Raw genomic sequence first — 18119 nt, forward strand, 5'->3', positions numbered from 1 at the left:
AGTTAAAGGTAGGTGTCAATTTAGTTTTACACAGTTTAAAACTATAGTATAGTGAATAAAATACTTATTTTTCTGTAGATGCCTTGGATTTCATTTGGATTCACTCCAGAGAATAGAGAGAACACCAATCCTAGAGCAGCTGCTATTTGGAAGAAATAAAGGAGCAGATATAATATAAGGTTTGTAGAACTCACATTCTTTACTTCTCAGATAAGTGTTATTTCTGAACCATAGTCTGCACTATAGGCCAGATTTGTGAACTCCTAGACTTCATGCTAAGATCATGTGGACATCACGCACATGCGAAGGCCTCATTTGGTATTCATTAAACAGCTCTGCACATCGTGTCTGCCTTTAAGACAAGAGTAAGCAGCAGAATACACTAACAAAGGCATAAAAAGGTGAAATGCATACAATTAAGCAATTCAACATAGAGGAGCTATTCAGGAGCTTATAAAACACACGTATACATGCAGTGCTCCCTTTTGGCCTCATTTGTAATACTGTTTGGAATACAATCATGAACACACTTCCAACCACATTTGACTTATCATGGATTGCATGATACAGAAATTCTCGAGAAAAACAGGGTGAACAGAGATACCCTAGAGGGAATATACAACCTCTGCAGCCCACACCAGAGGGCGAGGAGAAATCATGTAGAACCCATCCCAGTGGAAATGAAGGTATGTGTAGCAGTACACGTACCAGCTGCAGGCATTTTTCAGAGACCCACAAGAGATATATTAGTGGTGTGTTAGACCTCTTAGCCTCCAGAATATTACATCAATTTCTAAATGCAATGTTACAATGTGTTAGGGATTACATCCAGTTTCCATGTACCCCAGAGAACAGATTAACTAGCATGGAATGATTCTATGCCATAGCACACTTCCCTGAGGTTCTGGTGGCCATAGACTGCACACACATAGAAATAAAAGCCCCATCTGGTGAACAGGAAAGGAGGTAAATCAACAGGAAATGATATCACTCAATCAACTCTCATGTGGTGGGTAATACCAAAGGGATCATCTGCATTGTGTGTGAGGGTATCCCTGGAAGTTTTCACGATTCACACATATGGCACATTTGTCAGCTGTATGTATGATTTGCTAGGGATGAATTTCTACAAAGTCACCTACTGCAGAATGGGGTTATGCAATGGACCCTTGGCTCATGATACCCATGAAAAACCACTGAGCAAGGATACATTAATATACATACTCAAGCTGGGAATATTGCAGAGTATGTAGCTGGCTTGCTCAAATTAAGATTACAATGTCTAGACACATTTGGTGGTGCCCTCCAGTGTGACCCAGGCACTCAGTCAAAATACTCACAGTCTGTGTCATGTTGCACAATATAATTGCTGAGAAACAAATTCAACAAGGACAACACGGCCAAGGTCTCCAGTTTCCATCACCACAACCAGGGCCTGCAGTTATAGATGCAGAATGTGAGGAAAAACAGATTTTGCAATACATTTGATTAAAGCAAGCATCTGAGTTAGCAAGTATGAACAATTCACTCTGTGCTTCAAACACAGGCAAACATAACTCACAAAGAAATGTGCAAAGGGCAATGAAGTCATTGTTACTTGCACAACATGGTGGTGGTGGTGGGGTATAGGAAGGCAAGCCTGACACCAAAGAAGTGAGGGTGTGTGTTTGAGTGAGAAACTAGTTTTTCAGCAAGAATCCATTGTCAGAGACAGTAGCAGCACATTTGCATGACAAAATAGTAAGGTTTATATAACTGTGTGTGTGAGTTGGTATGACCAAGATGAGTTTTAACATGCATGAGTCTACATGAACACAATCAAAGCACTTTAGCTTGTAGCTACCACTGCATCCTAGCATTTTGGAAAGGTGTGAGCAGTGGATGGTAGAGCATTCACTTGACTCATGCCACCCTCAACTACAAGAACTACGTCTCCCTGATGAGCTGTCATCATAACTACATCTTGAACACATGGAATACTACATCTGGGTGTGGACACCTTAACCACTGAAGAAGCAGTGGAAGTAGTGTTACTACAGAAATGAAATCTGTCTTGGCAATGTTGGCTAACACTTGATGATGTAGTAGCTCTCTGGACATGTAAATGCTGACCCTCCGCCAGTAGACATTTCATTACAGGCACTGCATGATCCAGTCTGTCATTCATCCTATACAAGGAGTCACCCACATGGTTTAGGCAGTCTTCTATGTCAGAATGCACAACATGTAGTAATCAGACTATTTCTTCTAAGGCCCTGGTGGAACATGCATGTGCCTCTGTGATGGCCCTACACGTGTCTTGTGTGGCACCTACTAAAACACAAACATCAGGTGGAGGGCAGATAACAGGCCTCTGTTAAGGACCTCTATAAACACCCATGTGTGACACTTCACCCTCACTTTGGCTTCAGGGAGACTCAGTCTGCTGTGCATCTGGGTTAACAACACTACCCTGATCAACCTTGTCATCCTCAGCTTCTCTTATTTCACATGTCTCCATTTCATGGCTTACTGACTGTGTCCAAACTCTGGATGTGGGACCCACAACCTCAATTTCAAACTACCCCTCTACATCACCACCATCATTATCAGATGCTACTGATACTTCAATGTCAGGCTGTAAGAGTGCCACAGTGTCATTGGCAGGCTAACCTGTGATAACAAGTAATAAAACACAGCAAATAGAAAAAGAAAAGAAAAACTGACCAAACTTAAGATATGTAAACCTGAAGTTAAGCAATAATGAATACCAAGTGCATTTTAAGAAGAAATTAAGCTAGACTTAAAGAAACTTTACACACAGTAATAGTAATTAAAAAAGTTGTACACATACCATTTGCAGATGGTTGTCAAAAATCAGTACCAGATGTGCCTAGACAGACCAAATAGAGGTGAAAGTGGGATGATAAACATTATAATGCAAATGACACAATAAACATCAATATTAACTGCATCTGCATATTAAAAAGAATGTATGCACTTACATCTGTGTCCATTCTCTCTCCATTCTCTTTTTCTTCCCCCGTTATATCTGTCTTACTATCTCTTACACCCACACCATTTTCTTGCTCAACATATATAAAAGATTATTAATATGGTATACCTGGAGCTTCACAAGTAGACACTCTTTGGTCATCCTCCACCTCAGCACATATGTCAACCATTACATTGGAAACCCTCTATGAGCTGCCCAGATCCCTTACAGTGGATGAGAACTTCTCCATCTCAGTCAGTGGTGGTTCAGTTACAGGACAACCACCAGTAGCCCTCCATTGCCAAGCTATAGAAGTGGCCCCTTTTTTGATTTCGACAGTCATGTCACTGGACCAATGTCTGATTTGACTGTAATCACACCATGGCAACCCACAGCACTGACATCATCATATTGCCAGATATGGTCACAGAAGGACTTGTTAGCTTTGAGTTTCTCTAATATGTGTGATGACTCTCAATGAAGGTCCTCACTACCACCTCATTCTCAGCATTAAGCAATGCTTGTTTATGTGGAATAGCTTTTTTGGCAGCCATATCCCTGTATGGTGGTGAAAAAGAACACAAACAAATGCATGTGTCAAAAAATTAAGCAAAGTGACTGGCAACAAAACAAATATGAATGTATGCAGGCCTCATTAACAGAAATTAACTTATGCTCTCCAGGGCTACACATGTAATGCACAAGTCTAAAATCCCCCAACCTGAAAATAAAATAAATAAAAGCAATTACAAATCTCTGGTAAGGATGACCAGAATGTGTAAGTCCAACAAAGATAACAGCATTAACAAAATATATGAATCAAAATGTAGGAAGTTATACATGTTATCATTTGGGATAATATGCTAAAAGTCAGACATATATAACAGACTTAACACAGTTGGAATACAATGTAACCTTGACATTGCTAATACTTCAATATTTTTTATAATGTGATCACATTCTCAGAGAAATGTTGCAATAGAGGCAGGTAACATTACTTGCATTTACTTAAAACAAACAACTGCTATATGTAGTATAACAACACCAATGGACACACTGCAGATGTCATGCAATGCTATGTAAAATGCTAGTCATCAGAAATGTTTACAAATCTTATTGATAAAGAAACATCCCATACCATGACAGAATTTGTATGAAATTATCCAAACAGTTGCAATTAAAGCAGTATCAAAGTCTGTGGATTCAAGCTGTCTCTCCTACTATGATACAAATATCTTAACACTGTGATGAGCTTATATTGTGCAGATTAATCCATGTGAGCACTGTGAACATGCAAATCAGATGGCAACTCTTCATTCAAGAGTGCACTCAATCTGCATGAAGTGCTGGGCAGGTAAACATGTTGTGAGGACCTACATGAGGCTGTGTACATGCCCTAGTAATACAAGAAGGAGCATTGAGAAGTATTGCTTGCTAAGGGCTTGGAAGTGCAAATGATGAGTGTTACTGCAGTGATAATTAACTGGTTCACACTAAAGCCACTTTGATGTATACTTACTGAATGTACATCAGGGAGAACAGAGTTAACAAAAAGTCAGTGAATGAATTAGGAGATAACTTTTATAACAAATGTATCACTAAATGCTTATGATCTAACTGTGTCTCTGAGTATAAAATTGCCTGCAATTCATATGATGTATATACTAGTCAAACATACATATTCTCAAAATAAATCCAAGTGCCATTGCATTCATGTTAGTAAAGCCTGAAAAGGTAAAACTGCTGACAAAATAAAGGGTAGAAAACAGTATTGCAGACATTTGTTACTATTGTGACAGGAATTATTAGCTTAGCTGTTACAAATATCCCATTCATCTGCAAATCTACTGAGAAATTACAATGCATTATCTTGGATCATTAATGAAAAGTGATGCAGTATCACACCATGAGTATATGTGATCTACTTTCTCTTCTTTACAATATGTCTGTGTATCTGACAAATAGTGAAAATAATCTCAAATTTGTCACATTAATGCCCTGGTTTCAAGGCTCAGGTATGGAGAGGTTGCCACTTGTGTGAAAGTAGTGATGTTTAATGCACATATTTTCATATTATAAGATACATAAATCTGGGACAACATTTAAATGATACATTTTCAATTGTTTATTTATTTATTCTTTTGCTTCATCCTTTGTGCAGCACTTGGTACTGCACACTTTTGACTGTCAGCTGTCATTAACAGTAAATGATGATTCACTTTCCAAGGTAAAATCTCAAATTTTAATTTGGAGTACTACCAGAAGAGCAAATAAGACTGGTGCCTGTGTGTCGCTGTCAGCACTCTGGACAGTACTGAGTCAAGAAAAAGCACCTCTCAGCTACCTATTTCTGCAGCACAAGCTGTAAATACATTCAGTTAGGAACATCATCAGAAGTAATGGTGAGTTCAAATCAAGACCACTGATAGTTTTAATTATAGGGTCAGATTAAGTATTGCCACACATTTTTGTTGAATTGAACAGCCTAAGTCTGTGTGATTAATGATAAATATCTTACCTATATTCCTTGAAACTTGCTGTTACAAATGTTTTGTTGTTGGAAACTCACCTATTCTTATTATTAATAACAACATTCAATATGCATGATGTAATGCATTTTACTTTATAAAGTGTAATAACATAAAATCAGTAAGATAAGAAATGTGAAAATGTTTAATATATGCTGGACTACTTATCCATATCTCCCAAGTAGTAATCATGACAGTAATACATTCCTTATACGTTTAATATATGCTGGATTACTTATCCATATCTCCCAAGAAGTAATTATGGCAGTAGTACATTCCTTTTAAAGTATGAAATTATTAATTTACATGTGCTGTGTCAAAGAGAGCTAATGTCATCTGCTATGCATCCCCTTTCTCAATAATTGGCATTACCTGAAGGTCTAATGACGAGTAACAGAAATGCAAATTATGAAGTGGCAAACAGATCTTAAAAGGATAAATGTCTCAAGTTTATGCTGTACATGATTTGCACATTGCCAGATATAACTTATAGTTGGCTTATTTTTAGTTTTATATATATATATATATATATATATATATATATATATATATATATATATATATTTTTTTTTTGGCTTCTGAATTTGCACAATCTTTGGCAGTGCACAATGACAGTTCAATTTGGGCTGCTTTCATGGTACAAATCAGACTAATGCAGGTGCGCTGCTGTCAGCATCTGGATAGCACCGAGTAAAAAAATGCATCTGCCAACTACCTAACTCAGTTGCACAAAGCGTAATTTCACTGAGTTTGGAGAAAACACTGGTAATGCAGGGTTTGTATCCAGTTTACAGATAAGTTTACTGAGCGGTCAGAAGAAGTATTGTCACACAACTTTCTTTACTAATGTAACATTAAGTGCAAATGATAATTATGCATTTGGCAACACATTTATAATTAAAGATTGCTACATAAGTCATATATTAAGTATGTGAATTATGTTAGGCATAGCAATGCTGATAGTTAATGTGAAATACTTGCATAGGTATAAAATGCATAACATTTATTTAAATGAGTAATACACATACAGAAATTTCATAAGGACATCTCCATTCAGTTTAAAATTTGCATACCTCAAACTACAACTTAAAAAGTAAGTTATCCTGTAACAGACTGACAATTAATTAACAACAATTACCATTATATCCTTCTTTTTTTCTCATGGGTTTGATTCCCAAGTGGTATTAGTCAATCTTTGCATTGCGTAAGTCCCAACAACCCATTGCGTCCAAATTCAGAAACTGTTACCTTTAACAACAAATGATTATAATTTATTTGTATTTCATTATTTAACAATGAAACATGTGTAAATAGGGTGATCATTATACATGGTCAAGTCTTACTGCTGTATTTCACACCTTAATTGTGTTTTGATTTAATCATTCCCAATGTCTGAAACAATGCATTTTTGTGCTTTAAAATCACATATGCAGTTGAAAAGGTTGTGCATCATTATGCACAGGATGGTACATGTGAACACATAATTCTTGGTGCAGTTCAGTAGATATGGCAGGTGAGGATATATACATACACATGCATACACATATTTCAAGCACAGGCATTAATGTCCTTCTAGCTTGCCAATATACCAAAACACTTGTTCCTATAATACACATCCAGGCTGTTCTTAAAAATATCTAAAGTAGTACCTTAATGTAATTTGGTAGCCTATTTTATGCATCAACTACTCATTCAGACAAACAATCAGTAAACTTCTCATTCCTGTAGAATCTTGTACATATGTTGTCTGATGATTCTCTAGTACTTTTTGATAACCCCAAACATTTCTGGGGGAGTTGTCTCTAAATACTTTATATACCTGAATAAGATCTCCTCTTAAAAATCTGTACAAGTTCAGATATTTTAGTCATTTGTAATAACTTAAATTTTCACATCCATGGATACCCTTGTTATATTTCTGCTGTACTCTTTCCAGTTTACTCATGCTTGTTTTCTTATAGGGTTTCCATATTGTTATTCCATACTCAAGTTTGTGTCTAGTGTTACTAATAAACAATGACTTAATCATTTTTGATTTCCTAGACTTTATACATCTTTTTATATAACCTATAGTTCTGTAATTATCATTAATCAATTGGTTGATATGATTAGAAAAATTCATAGCTGGATCTACCCATATATGCAGGTCCTTAAATGAGTCTACAGTTTCCATCACTGTGTGCTTTATTAAATATTCACCTTTCACTTTATGCTTCCCAAATCTCATGTGCTTAATTTTTGACGTATTTATCAGGATATTATTCTCCTGTGCCCATATGGTCAATTTAGTCAAGTTATTTTGCAGACATGCCTCATCTGTAGCACATGTAATCAGTTTACCCAATTTCAGGTCATTTGCATATAAACTATAGAACACCTCAGATGAAAAAGTTAGGTCTGAAAGATACAGTCTAGAGTAAGGGCCTAGGACAGAGCCTTGTTGGACAACCTGACTGTAACCAAGGATTTCACTTGTCCAGTTGCTGTATGATACTTGCCATGTCCTATTTGTAAGCCATGCAGCTATCCATCTTATCAACAGTACATCAATGCATAGGTGTCCTAATTTATTGATCAATGTTTGTGTATGACCCTACCAAATGATGACGTTAAATCTATATAAATTGCATCCCAGCACAATTTTTCATTCATAGCTCTTATTATATTGTTATAGAACATCATGTTACAGGTGGTAATAGATCTATTTTCAACATATGCATGCTGATATATGGTTTCAAGTCCCAGCCTATCCAGTTCTGATAATAACTTATCCAATATTATCTTCTCCATTAGTTGTTCACAACATGAAAGTAGACTTAAGAGTCTATATGACTCTGGATTTGTCCTACTCCCCTTTCCCTTGAAGACAGGTTTAATAAGCACATCTCCGATCTTGAGGAATCTCCCCATATTTATATGACCTAGATAATGGTACTGCAAGTTCTTGCTGAAGTGTTCCAGGTCATTGTTACTAATTCCATCTCCTCCCTGTGCTTTGTTTAGATCCAGTTTGTGCAGTTCTTTTTCAACATAATCTATTTTGATTCCAGTATCTGAGGTTACACGGATGTCACTAGGACAACGTATCACCCCTTTCTTGGAACCAAACTGTTTTGCATAAGATTTTATAAATATATCTATAATCTGTTACATCCAAGAATAAATTTTAAAACCTGCACACAGTTTATCAATTTGTATGCCTTTACTCCTTCCATTTCTTATGTATCCATAAAAAAGGTTTCCTACTATGCTCAATATCTGTATATAAATTTTCTTCTAATTTTTCTTGATCTTGTCTTATACTTTGCTTAATCTGTTTGTCCAGCTTGGTTGTTTCAGTTTTCAACATTGTAGTTCGACCTCTCTTCCATTTCTTATATTTTTTTGTCTCTCAGCTTAATCAGATATCTTCTTCTTATGGAAATATATCCCCTTGACATTGTATTCCTAGAGCCTGATGTTAAACATTTGTTTTTGATTTTTTGCACTCAAACAATTTATTTTTCAAAACTTTCCACATTCCAGCTACAGTTTTACCACTGAACACCTCACTCCAGTTAGTTTTACATAGTGACTGCTTTACTTCCATATGATCTGTAATTGACCTTCTGTGCATTGGTTTAGATTTTAGTTTGGCAGAATTATCTAGCAACAAATTAACCTTTATAACCCCATGACCATTGCATATCAATGGTCATAAACCTTGACTTGAAGTAACAGTAATTTCTTTAGGACAACAAACAATGTCTAGCATGTTCTGTCCCCGGTAGTTTTTTCTTACAATCTGAAGCAATTGTTGTTCTTGAATATAAGTTGTGAACAATTTCCTTATTAATGTTGTTGAATCAATATTACTCCAGTCTGTTTCTGGAAAATTTAAGACCCCATGCTTCATTTAGAGCAAAAGGGTGGTGTGTAGAGGAGTCCACGATCTTTGTGGCTCTCCTCATTATGTGATACAGCTATAGGCTTCTGCAAGAGTAATATAACAGGTCTCAGTACAAAGATGAGACTTGTAAAAGCTTGACCAAGGCTATCTTTAGTGCAACTGGCACCGCATGCACTCATAAGCAATGTTGTTACCAATACAGTGACATGAAGAGAAGCAGGCAGGACCTACTGAGCTGACAGGAGGTTAATTTAGGACTGCTAACATTCTTGAGTTGTATATGTATAGTGAACCACCATCAGTCAATGATAAAGCATGGATTTGCCAGCCAATACATTTATTCAGTATGCTTCCATTCCTTGTTTTTTTCTGTTCTGTACGGCTGCCATAGATGAGAATCTGTGCACAAGTGAGTGTTGCGAATGAGCAACCGTGACAGGGCAACCCACCCAGCAGTGTAAACCTTGGCTCAATATGATTGTCACTGCAGAACTGACACCCCTACCCCATGTGCAAAATGGGAAAAAGGGGTTGAGGATGGATGGATGGATGGATGGATGGATGGATGGATGGATGGAAGGATGGATGGATGGATGGACAGCTGCTGAAACTATTTCACTGAACAGAGAAGTCCATCAGGAGAGACTGGCTCACCTCGGAGAGGGACAGGGTAAGTATCCATCAGGTATGAATGTAAGCCAGATCATACTTTGTAAGGGAATCTGTCCATATCAGCTTGAATAGGCACACTTAACCCTTATATCAAGTACACATGCTTGCTCCAATAGCTCTTGATGATAGTATTAGGCAAGGGCTACATCACCTTAGCTATGTGTGGATTCATCTCCCACCAGCAGATATTAGGTATTATTACAGGAAATAATGTATATTACTACAGAAAAGAATGCATAAATTGATTACTGTAATATTAAATTACATTAAACATTGCATTTTTTTAACTGGCTTTATTTAATTGGAATTGATAGATTTGGCATGGCATACTCAAATGCCTGTTTCCATATTATTTACAATACCACTGAGAGTGATTTATTTTATGACACATTAATGCCTTCACATTATATTTTTGTCATCCATCAGGAGCTGCCATGGCTGATGGGAGCATCATGGAGAGTGGCATTGGTGCCTGAGTCAGCAGAGTAGAAAAGGTCCTGCATCAAATTACAAAACTGATGTCACGTCTAGCACTGGGTCTGGGAATTGAGACAGGAGTTAGTGATGACAGTTCTGATGGTGAGGTCTAGATTATCACTGTGGTCAAGCTGAATGCAAATGTGCCTCTGATGTCTCCTACCTCTTTCCAGTCATGATGTCCCCCAACCTTTTATGTCCATCACCTTAACTGTCTGTCCTGTATGTCTAGTAGTTCTCTGTCTTCTGCCTAGCCTACCATACTTAAATGACCCTCTTACTCTAAGCACCTTCACCAACTGCCATCTCCATACAAAAAGAATAAAAAATGGGCACCTGTCCCACAAAATAAATAAGTAAATAAATATGTCCTGTACATAGCTTTCCAATTTAACTATTTGTCTGCTTGACATATTTGATTTGGTCCATCTGTTCATACAACATTATTCTCTTGTTATTACCCAGCCCTAATGTAGTAATTCTCCAAGTTCAAATTATGTTTACAAGTCTACATTTATGCTGTGAATATGTGGATAATGAGGGTGGTTTCCCACCACCATCCTGTACATGCCTGTATTTTTTCCTGTGTCCTACCCCCTGTTAGCTCCCACATTTTCACCACTACCTTATCAATTCCATTTTCAAAAGTTTAATTTGGTAAAAGAATCACACACATTACACTTTTTGTCTTCAGCCTTTACTCGGAGCTTGGCATCATGCACCAATGCTGAGTGACTATAAAAAATGTTTCATGTCCTATGGCAAAATCTTCACATAAATGTGCTTAATCCTGCTGTACTATAGAAATACAGACTGAAACAGTATTGCAAGACATTAGACTGATGGATATAATGTACCCCATTGGGATGTTACATTTGCCATTACAGTGATGAAACCTGATGTCTACATTCTTCCTTGCTTCAATCTTTTGTCACTAACCCTTCAAAGAGGTGATTTGAACACGGTGAACTATGACTTCCTGTATGGCATGTTGTGGTAATTCACATGTCTGTAAACTGCTTTTTTTGCAGTGTTAAAGGTTTGAATCCCGAACTATGTAGACGTATTATTTAATGTTTTATATCACTATTATGTGTGTAAATGTTGGCTACATATGTTATTAACCCACCATTATCCTGCTTATATTTTAATCATATTTCTACTTTTCGACCTCTGCTTGCTCTGTGTTGGAGGTACTTTATTGTACAGAGCGTGACAGATTAATTATTGGAAAAAAACTAAGAATAACACACGACAAAGATGGTCAAAAATGGCTCATAAACAAAAATCTTTTAATGCTGCTCCCCCTGTCTCCAGCTCGCTCTCTCTGCTCCCCCCTTCTGTCACATCACTTGCTAGTTTTTCATATTTATTAGGCTGCTGAAAGTATTGCACTTCTCATGGGACTTTACTAATGCCATTACTGTGATGAAGACTAATGCATGCATTCTGCTTTGCTTCATTCTCTCGTCTGATTTTAACTTTGTGAAGTTGGAATTCCTATGTGCTCTGCTGAGATGATGCTCAGGTCTGTAGACTGCTTTTTGCATAGTGCTAAAGTTTGACTCCAGAGCTATGTCAAAGTCTTATTGCATGTCTTTTATTATGACTATTGTGTGTATAACTGTTGGCTGCATATTTTATTAACATACCATTATGCTTCTGTCTTAATCTGCTTGATCTCTGTAGAAAACAGTTTATTAACAGATCATGACAGAATAATTATGAAGGTAAATCTAAAAGGAACACACCACAAAAATGGCCAGAAATGATGCAAGAAAATCTCTTTCTATGTCTACCCCTGTGTCCCAGTCTCTCTCACCACCTCCTTTCTCTATCATCATTGTTTGTCCTCAGTATTTGCATGATGCCCAGTTTCAAGCAGCAATAACAGCTGATGGTAAATGGCACTTTGCACCTTATGGGAAAAACTTGTGAGTTTCTGCCTTCGGCTACTTTAGTCTGCTGCTACTTGCATGACTGTGCTTAACCTCACTATGCTATGGAAAGTCAAGCTGATAGCACTATGAGGAGACAGCTATTATCGTATGTTAAACAGGCTGCACAGGTAAATGTACACCATATGGGATGTTGCATTTGTATCTGTTCTTATGAAGTATGCTGCACTCAAACTTCCCTGCTTTGTAGTGTTTCCAGAGTTCATGACTCCAACAGCATTAACATCTATGTTTGCTTATGAGTTTCAAAATCAGTCCCAAAATGTTTATACCTTCCGGGATATAAGAGCAAGACATTTTTTTTGCAATTAAGGCTTTATGAGCTAAGAAGTATAGTATGCACATGGACGTCTAAAAAATATATTGCTACTATACATAGATATGGTGATAGGATAAATTTAGCAGCATTTCCATGCATTTTTCTGGTCTGTTAATTATGATATCTACATAACTGTTATCATGTAGTGACTGTATTACTCAGTGATGTCATACAATTGCATAAGAAGCAGTGCAACATACCTCAATTACGTGAGCAGTCACCAGGTATGATGGTTGTTTAAGTATGCACTTGTATTATCTCTATAAAGCAATTATCATGACAAATGTGCAAACCCTGACACTTAAACCATTAACATAACACATATCTGTTCTGAATTTTATAAAAATCAAGACTGTTTGTATGTCTAAACACCTTATTTGCTCGAAGGTTGGCATGGAGCACAACAAACAACTGTTAATTCCCTTTCTAAGTGCAAAACTTCCATGTGCTAATATTTTGTCATCTGTTGCAAAGTGTGTTTGGCATAATGGTTAAGGTCTTCAACACATAGACAATAAATTTTATTTTTATTTATTTTATTTTACTTATACAGCTAACCTAAGGAAAACTCGATTTCAAAAAATACAGCTAAATTAAAAAAAATTAAAACAAAAAAACATACAAAAATTTTTAGAAAAAAGCATATACAAAAAATCAATACAAAAATACAAGCAAAAAAAATATTCAAATAAACAAAATAAATTTACACAGTAAAAGTTTTACTTCACAGTAGTTTTTTTTTCATTTTTTTTTTTTTAAAATTAATTTTTTTTTTTTTCTTTTTTTTTTTTTTTTTTTTTTTTTTTTTTTTTCAACAGAGTTAAGTAAGGAAAGAGTATAGAGCTCAGAGATTTTTGAAAATGGATTTTGAGATTGAGATGAAGAGTCATTTGATTGAAGATTTTTTTTTTTTTGAATGATATTAGGAAAAGAGTAGAGTGTCTTAGAGTGAAGATAGAAAAAAGCCTTGTTGCTTGTAGAGTTAAGTTTGTTTAAGTAGAACTAGCTAAGAGTTTAGGAATCTAGGTAGTGTGAAGGAAGGTGTTTTGGATGGTGTTGGTGGAGTGTGGTGGTTGTAGGTTGTGATTAAGGGTTTTGGTTTGATTGTTTGTATTAGTTTCTTGTATAGTTGTATTTTTAAATTGAGGCAATGATTTGTAAAAAATGGGTTATGAGTTTTCCTGTGGAAAAATGTTGGAGCAAGTTATTGTAGGCTGTTTTGGTGTTTGTTAGTTTAGTTTATTTAGTTTAGTAAAGATAGAAGTAGGAGGGATATAGAAGAGTAGAGTGTGGTAGATGTGTGATGAGATATTAGATGGAGAGAAGAGATTAAAAGATTTAATCAGATAATCTGGTTTCCAATTTTTTTTTATTAACTTTTTTTTATATTTTTTATTTTATGATTATATATTTTTAGTTTATTGTCGTAGGTTACTCCTAGTAGTTGGTAGGTTCAGGTAGTATAATAGTCTTGTTCAGGGGATAGTGTAAAACTGGTGAATGGGGGTATTTGCTGGTGGGAAGGGGGGAAGGTCTTTTTTTAGTTTTAGAAGGCATTTAAGAAGGCATCTGTGGGTAAACCATTTATCTGTGTTGGTTGCTGCTAGGAGGGTAGGTAAGGAGGAGAGGGAGAGAGGATGAGTATATAAGAGAGGATATCTGTCTGTATCATCATATCATGATCATGAGGCTTGGGGATGGCTAGGTGGAGGTCATTGAAAAAAAAGAAGTAAAAAAAGGTAAGGGGATGGATTTGGGGGGACACGAGGTTGGTAGTAGAGTGGTTGAGAGGGACTTGTGCCATACTACTGCCTGCTGTCTATTGTCAAGAAGGTAGGACTGGAACTGTGGTGGGACTGAGTCATGTTAGTTTTTTTTATATGGATTTAAGAATTTGGTGATTGTGATGGGTGTCTCAGGCTTTCATAAGTCTTTAGATGAGTAGGGGTTAGAGAGAGTAGTTTTTGTTAGTGGTGTGTGTTTATTGTAGAAGGAGAAGAAGAAGAGTGGAGGTACTAAGGTCTAAAAAAAAATGCTGCTAGTTAGTAGCTTAGAAAAGGTTGTTTGTTGTTGTTGCAGCAGTTGTTTGTGGATTTTTTTTTTAATCTTAGCTAGCTAGAGAGGAGGGAGAGGCAAAGATAATATGATGAAAAACTCGTAGATTGGCCACCTTTGTGGATGGTGGTTCAGTAAGGAAGTTGGTGTTAAAGTAAGTAACGGCTTCATCTAAGGATAAACAGCAGACTCATAGTGCAAGGTTTGATTCTGACCTCAAAATATTGGCTGGCTTACAATAACACTTAAGAGCAGTTAACCTAGTATTCATCTATGAACAAATCAGTTTGTTTGCAGTGTGTTTCAGGGAGTAATTTTTAAACAAAGAAAGTAATGTAAGTTGTACTCAGATATGTGGATTTCTTTGTGATATTGGCCAAGTACTTCATTGTGTAAAGTTATTTCTGCACTGCAATTAGTCTTGACAATTATGTACAATGGTGTGAGAGCTTTTTGCAAATACTTCATTAGTGGCATTAGAGCACTGCCATATTTTTAACATGTCTTTTTGTATTTACCCTGCCCATTGTCCCAACAGTAGGAAATACATTTGAAAATGACACAGCATTTGATTAATATTTACCTAGAATCATCCTGAGCTGAACATACATGAATGTTTGGTTGTCACTCTGGTGTTTCACATGCATGATTGTCATCAAAACAGTATACCATGAAACAGGTACATGCCACTCACACTACCGTGATGTACATGAATAACAGAATAGATAAGTTATCTGAGCACCATGTAATTACCTGTAATCAATGCATTGCTGTTACTTCTGCTTGTCAAGACACATGCCTTTTCATCCAAACCTGTGATGCGCACTAACTTCAATGCAACACACTGATATGGTAATCCTTACAAATGTGTATTATCACATATTACAGACACACTTTTCCTGTACCATGTGTAGCTGAAAAAATGGACTCAGGATTGTGTAATTAGATAGGTAGGTGTTCAAATGCAACACTATCTATCAAGTGTGTGTGCATGCGTGTATGTGTCTGTATTGATAGGACTGGATTCACTATGATCTGATGTGTATATTTCTAGCCAGGAAAAAACATTAAACTGGGAGAGGGCACCCCATCCATTTTAATGCCTTTATCACAAACATCTTCTTTGGCCGCACTGATGAGGTCATCCTTTCAAAAGTGCATACTCTCACTGTAGAAGTCAGACTTTCCTTGTGGAACATGTGGTTTATACTGTGTTCTTTATATTGTGCTACTAGATTGGTAGGTGGTTTGATTTCAGCTTTGTTTAAATACAATGTGCCTGTAACATCAAGTTGAACTGGCATCATCAAAACATCTGTTGTGTAGACTTCAGCTTACAAGACATAATTATAGTAGGAGAAAAATCCTCCATCAATCTGTTGCATTTTCAGCCAAAACACATTCTGTGCAACACAGTGATGTTATCCATTCAAATGTCCACTATCTGAGTCTTGTAATCAGACTTCTGCTGTGGTACTTTTTATTGATACTGTCTTCTCTAGATTGTGTAACTAGGTAGGTAGTTTAAATCAAACACTGTTGAACTAGCCATGTGTCTAGTATCAAATAAGTATGGCATCAGCAAGAGATGTGATGTGCATATTTCCACTTAGCAGAAACATCTGCACTAAGAGAGTCTTCCCACATCAGTTTATTGCACTTTCAATGCTAACATTTGTGCTGCTACACACCGTGCTGCATCTCACACTTAAATTGTAACAGTCCTCGTGTGGCACTTGCGGTTGATACTGTGTACTTTAGAATGTATAACTAGATAGGTAGGTGGTTTGAATCCAGCATCACTTAAATAGTATGACTGCGTGTATGGTTTGTGCTGTCATGTTGAATTGGGACTATCAAAATATCAGTTGAGTACACTTCCACTTAGGAGACATCGATGTCTTGCATTCTTATGCAAAACCCATTTTGTGCAACACACTGATAAGATAATGCTTTTAAAAGTACACTATCTCACACACAACAAAGTATTAGTTTAAGAGTGTGCACACTTATGCAACCAGTGTAGTGTATGTTTTTAATTTGTTATATTTTTTCCGCTAACAGATTTGTTTGTTTTTTAATTGAATTGTACAGGTTATAGGTCACATTAAAGGTGGGAAAAATGTTGAAATGATTTATTATGGTTTCAATTTTTTATATCACAAAAACCTGGCATTTAAACAGGGGTGTGTAAACTTTTTATATCCACTGTATATATATATATATATATATATATATATATATATATATATATATATATATATATATATATTTTTTTTTTTTTTTTCTGTTATACCTGCTGTAGTGGCTGGTCAGCACCCTCTCTTCTCAACAGGAGTCACACAGGGGATCTGAAGGCCTGTAGCAGGACTGCATTTTTAGCAGGGTTGAAGTTATGCTGCTCCTACCTATCACCATGTCGTGTGGACATGAAGACACATAGAAAAATAAGGCAGTATCTATATCAATGATAATGGTTAAGATTGCATCTATAAAAACAAAGGTAACATAGCTATGTAGTACTATACTGAATGGGACAGATGTGTGTAAAAATTCTGATTATATGTTTGTCTCATATAAGCTCCCATGCACTCTCTGCAGGACTCAGTACATCTGTTAGGTACTGCAGGTATGAATAGGAAAAAGGTAAGCTTTACATGGTGAGCTTACATATCGTCTGCTAAAACTGCAATGTAGTACACAAGGTAGACAGATGAAAGGGAAATGTGTCCCCTGATCTAAAACTACAATACAGAGCATATCTTAAAATGGTTTACAATATATGACATCAACATATTAATAATTATAGGTACAAAATACAGCTGAGGATAGTGTGAGACCAAGCATGTCTGAGTAACGTTTTATTAGTACAGTAGGTACACACCTTCATGTAGCTGGAATAATGAACCTTACTGCACAAACAAGATAAGTCAGTACTCCATAAAAATTTCTCACCCTGTAGAATAACTGCAAAATCATGCTCCGAGCAGCATATAAAATGGTGCCACATTCCCAAAATTTGTAATTTTATATCTAGACGCATAGTACGTAGGCAAAGGAGACCATATATGTACCATAAATGTTACTGAATGACCTAATTACACTATCATGTATAATGGCCAAAGTATGCAGCTTTTGTGTGAAGCATGTGCTAGGGATATAATATCCATGGGCTTGGACAGTTTACCTGTGCATTGTAAAAGTGTGCAACAACAGGCTGCACCATGTGTGCTTCAGAAATCACCCT

This window comes from Protopterus annectens, chromosome 1.part0 (genome assembly GCF_019279795.1).
Source record: "Protopterus annectens isolate FY-2018-M chromosome 1.part0, PAN1.0, whole genome shotgun sequence".
Taxonomy (NCBI): domain Eukaryota; kingdom Metazoa; phylum Chordata; order Ceratodontiformes; family Protopteridae; genus Protopterus; species Protopterus annectens.